Raw genomic sequence first — 6,000 nt, 5'->3', positions numbered from 1 at the left:
AAAATAGGCATGATGTGGCGGTTTAACATGGAAGGCGATTTTTGAAGTTATACTTCTTATGGGAGGGTGAGTATAAAAATTTACTTTTTGACAAGAATGTCAAAGGGATTATGACGCGATCACCCTGGGTAGCAGGGCTGTCGTTTTACCTTTAGAGTAGGCAGTACTTTAGTATTTAAAAATGCAGTACGCCGCAGTACGGCAAACATAAAACACACAACACGTTGCAAGTTACATGTGGCAAGTTACATGTGGCAAGTTGCATGTGGCAAGTTGCATGCGGTAAGTTGTATGTGGCAAGTTGCGTGTGGCAAGTTGCATGTGACAAGCTGCATGTGGCAAGTTGCGTGTAGCAAGTTGCATGTGGGAAGTTGCATGCGACAAGTTGCATGTGGTAATTTCCATGTGGCAAGTTGCCAGGGTTGCAAAAAGCTCACATTTCAGCTCAGCTCACAGCTCAGCTCAAATTTGAGCTAGCACACTTTTGAGATAGACACCATAGCTCAGCTCATTTGAGCTGAGCTGAGCTGAAAGTGAGCGCCCCCAACTTCCAACGCCTATATCTCGGAATTTGAAGAAAATGAAAAAAAAAAAAAATTGATGCCAAAAGGTAGCGGGGACTCTAACCTACATTTGGGTACAACTCCCATCCCTGTAGGTCCACGCGTTCTCAAACCGCGAGAACTTAAAAGTAAAAAAAAAATAGGCACGATTCTGAAAAAAAAGGCATGATGTGGCGGTTTAACATGGAAGGCGATTTTTTAAAAATCTGACAATGTGCAAAGCGTAGGCCCATGACACAAGCTATCATTTGGCATCACTCCCAAAAATTGCTCTCAAGCGGTTTAGCTTCCAGGAGCGTTCAAAGATTGGGGGATTTTTCGAAAAAAAAATTTACCCTAACTTTCAAACGCGATTTTCTCGGAATTTTAAAAAAAGTCGAAAAACCGGATTGTACCGGAATTTTTTTTTATGATAAAAAAAGAAATATTTTACTAAAAAAATAGAAATGTATTTACCTACTATTAAAAAAACCAAGAAAAAAGATCACGAAAAATTATCTGTTTTATTTATAAAAATATCCATGTGTTAAAATAATTCCATTAATAACACTAGAACCAAACATCTTAAGCTATGGTGTTTTATAAAAGTTTAAAATATCTTCATATTTCATTATACTTTCCAAATAAAAATCAATTTATCCCCTTACCCATCACAGCTCAGCTCAGCTCACTTTACCTTAGCTCACCCAACAGCTCAGCTCACCGACAGCTCAGCTTACCCAACAGCTCAGCTCAACCATCAGCTCAGCTCACTTTCAGCTCAGCTCAAATGAGCTGAGCTATGGTACATAGCTCAAAAGTCAGCTAGCTCAAAATTTGAGCTGGGCTGTGAACTGAGCTCAGCTAACTTTTGAGCTTTGTAGCAACCCTGCCAGTTCCATATTGCTACTACTAGTGCTGAAGCACACACAATTCTCAAAAAATTACCATATTGCACATTTTATGCGCAATTCATTGACTTTCGTTAACCATATACCGTACGGTCTGAACCGCACAACATGAGTTAATTTCACAGAATAAATTGAAAAGTACATGGACTCAAGGAGGATGAAAGAATTAATTTATTGTTCACTTGATAAAAATGTAAAAAAACTAAGTGTGGATTAATTACTTTATAATAGAAATTAAAAATATCAAATGAAATTCATTTACATATACTGAATGAGAAGTATAACTTCAGTCGCGTGTACATGTGTACACACACTCTTTTTTTTTTGTATTTAATCCTTGGACTTATATTAAATATGTTGTTATTGGAAGGTTAAAACCAAATTCCAGAAGTATTAACTGGCCCGTTTTTTAATATTTTTTAAGAGTCAAAAAATATATAATGTACTGTACATATGTATGTATATGTATTTTGAAAATTTTTAAATTCCCAACTTTTCGCGCATCATGGATTTTTTCCTTACAGAATGTTACCGACTCTGTTGTTATCCTGTACTTAGTTAAACATCATGTTAGCTTATGTCATAAAATTAGAAAAATCAGAGCCAGATTCCTGTGATTTCGTTCTGTCTGTCGGCCCTGGATTTAAAAAAATTGGACCAATAAATTATCACGGTGATACAAAAATGAGGTTTTAAAATATACGCGGGCGGAGACCTATCACGTTTTGTAGAGCTAGTCGCACTGATTACGAAACGGTATTTAAAAAGTCCCTAACCCCCCCAAAATCTGGCAAAAAACGGTTTTTTTGACCTTCACCCATTGAAAAAATCTAGCTTCGTCAAATTTTTACCCATTTTCAATTTTTTTACAGTTTCTAATAGGAGATAAATATACCTTTTCAGCAATACATAAAACATGTAACTCGGTTAAACCACCTAGAATTTATAAGCTGTCAAAGTTCAACTGTCATTTATCCAACTTCGACATCATATTAAAGTATATATTTTCACAACAGCATGCTGTTTTAAAAATACATTCTAAACGAGGTATTTTTTATGAAAATCAGTTTAAAATTGGCTTAGAAAAAAATTTTTTTCGATTTCAACCCAGATACAGAAATTCGAACTTTTAGGTATAGAACAAAAATGTTATTTCGGCACGTAGTAGGATAACTTGGGAGTCGGGATTTGGTAACGGGTTTTTGTAGAGGAGCTCAATACAAACATTTTTTTCTTTGGGAGGGGGGTCTATCTAGCCCCGTTTAGGTGGGAGGTGCAGTTTTCTAAAAAAAATTATCAAAATAAAAAAAAAATATTAAAAAACAACGGCATTACTTACAGTAATAAATGATACCATTTCCGAAAGGCAAAATTATAAATTTAATTTTTATTTTTAAATCAATATATTATAACCAAAAGTTTTTGAAATAATCGATTTCAAAGTTAAAAATAGGCGAAAAAAATTTTTTTAAAACTCATTTTATACTATTTTTGTCCAGACTGTGAATTTTAATAAAAAAAATTACTCACACAGACAACTGCCTCAATTGATTCCTTATCATACAGTGAAAACTACATATATGTTTCTATGTCTTCTAGTTTTTGAGAAAATTGAAAAATAAAAACAAATAAAAACAAAAAATATTTTGAAAAAAGAAAAATCTGATAAAATAATTTTTCAATTTTCTCAAAAACTAGAAGACATAGAAACATATCGTCGGTGAAACCAGAATCCCCTTAAAGTTCATAGTTTTTATTTTATTGGCAAATTAGAAAATGAAAACTCATACAAATGCCTTCAAAACGATTTTGTTTCTTTGCTTTCCTATAAAATTTGCTAAAATGGAGTTACACACTTTTCTGGTTTCACCGACGATATGTAGTTTTCACTGATAAGGAATCAATTAAGGCAGTTTTGTGTGTGAGTAATTTTATTAAAATACACTAAAAAAACGCGTATATTTTGAGTGTTACACAGTGTGTTATTTTTTTTGAAAATTTTGTGTCGATTAATTCTTCATTTTTAATGGTGTTCCAAACATGACCTCCGACAGTTTTCAGAAGCTAAGCTACTTTTTTTTTTAAACCAAATTTTTTCTGATTTTTGAAAGGTAGGTATTTATTTATTAGGGTATTCCTATAATTTCTTATTTTTTTTTTTTTTTTTTTTTTTTTTGAAAAAATGAGTTTAGTACCACCACACACAGACTAACTTCAAACTATACCTACCATTTGAATTAATTTGTTAGTTTCAAATGTATCCAAAGAATAAGTAACCTTGCTGGTTGCTATTTATGTCAACTGCCACTTTTGTAGCTATTTTTGTCTCTGATGTTCTCTCCCTTTATTTCTTTTTTAAGTGTTATTGAACTTCATCATATTCGCCATTTCTATGTTTGTCCTTCAGGAAAGAGAGTTTCATTAATGACAGCCAATGCCAACACACAGTTTCTTCTTCTCATCCTTCGATATTAAAATTTTGTGTTTTTGTCGGTCTATGTTGTCGTGTCGTCTACCCAAGGGATAGAATGATGTCAGGATCAGGAGGATATATATTTTCATTTTCATATTTCTTTAGAACAACACATTGAGTCAGCACTTAATTTAATAAATTTGCATAAAAAAGAAGTAATCATCTCCATCACGCTGAGTTTTTTTTTTCCTGTTGTTGTTGGTTCATCTCAGTCGTTTTTATGGTTCCCGCTTGTTCCCTCTTATTATCATAATATAGTCCTGTTTTATCAAAAAAAAAAAAAAAAAATAAAATAAATGTGAACTTTTCTTTACATAGCTATTTTATATTTTCACTTCCAGGATCAAGTATATGTTGGTCTTGTCGTGTTGGTAGGAGGGTTGCTATCTTCTTATATGATGCCATGTTTTTTAATTATCCAAATAATTGGAGTAATTAGAAGCGATATAGCAGAAATTCAGCGAAATTGATGTTAATTTGATTTTAAGAAAAAAAATTCTTTAAAAGTATTTTTTTCTTCATGCCAGGATTAAGTTCTTTCCCCAATGTTTCAAATTGTAAGAATTCTGAGAGTTTATTTTTTTTTCATCTTATTTTTTTTTCTCCATAAGACAAAATTCATCGTTTGAAATAAGATAAGGTGTTAAATTGCCACATCGACCTCACGTAGCATTCATGTTAAGTTACGTGACTCTGGGCTACCTGATGTACCTTTTTTCTAATGTTTGTAGAGTTACGGTATACGTACTTTATCTTTTGGAGCTTTTAAGTCTGTTAGTGTTCATGGACTTGGACAGTTACAGGATAAGGATAACAAGCTTGAACATTGCTCATAATACCATTTTCACTTTATAAGCCATCGGAGTATATGAGTATCATTTTAATTTTTCTTTTATCATGTGGTTCAATGTGGTATTTTATATATTGAAATGATAAAATATTCGTTTTTGGATATATTTTCACGTGAAGAAAATTTTAAATATATTGAAAATGTATAAGATATTGGATTTGGGAAGTTCAAATACAGAAAAATATTGTGTGTTCACAAATACTATTGAAGAAATACCATTTCACCATTTTTTTGGCAAAAAGAACGACTTACAAAATCATACGTTTTCTCAAGAATGGTCTTAGAATGCATCCTTGGGGCTGTCAACATTAGATGCAGTCATATCCGAGAATTGCAGTTGGTGCATAACTAAGCTAGTATTCCTAAATGATGAGTGCTAAAAACCATGGGTTGTAAAAAAATCATTTTTTTAATGCATTTGTTTTCATTAAAAATTAAAAAGAAAAAAAAAAAATGATTGCAAATAAAAAATGTTTGCATTAAAAAAAATATATTATGCAATTGAAAACAATTTGCATTAAAAAAATGTTATTGCAACTGAAAAATATTGCATTAAAATAACTTTTATTGAAATTAAAAATATTTTGCATAAAAAAAAAATAAAATGTATTGCAAATACAAAATTATGTGCATTAAAAAAAAAAATAATAACTCAAAATGTGTGCATTTAATATTTTTTTTATATTCGTCGAATTTCTTACAATTGGTCAAAATTGTAAGAAATAATATTACAAAAAAAATAATATTTAATGCACACATTTGCATTAATTTTTTTTTTAATTCAGAAAATTTTTTATTTGCAACAATTTTTACTTGCGATATAGGTACTATAGGGCAAGTTTAGGATTCGTAAAAAAAATCGAACTTGAGATAACAATTTTACATGACATTACGATAATGGAGAATGCCAAAAAAGTGGGTCCGGCAATTCTGTCTGTCTGTCTGTCTGTCTGTCTCTATCTGGAGCTGCACCCTAAACAAGTGAAGTGATTTTCTTCAAACTTGGTAGTTAGCAGTTTTTGGTGATTCCCTAGAGGGAAAATTGTTTTTTTTTATGACCAAAACTAACGGTACCTGCCATATAACGGAAATAGAAAAATTAATTTTTTTCAAAAACGGCTCTAACGATTTTGATTAAAATTTTTGTGTTTAGTACTACACATAAGAGCCAACTTTTTAAATAAAGAAAATATTTTTTGTACCGTTATTAACGGTACCTGTCAT

The sequence above is a fragment of the Episyrphus balteatus genome, chromosome 3, assembly GCF_945859705.1.
Source record: "Episyrphus balteatus chromosome 3, idEpiBalt1.1, whole genome shotgun sequence".
Classification (NCBI taxonomy): Eukaryota; Metazoa; Arthropoda; class Insecta; order Diptera; family Syrphidae; genus Episyrphus; species Episyrphus balteatus.
Note: the sequence above shows the minus strand (reverse complement) of the source record.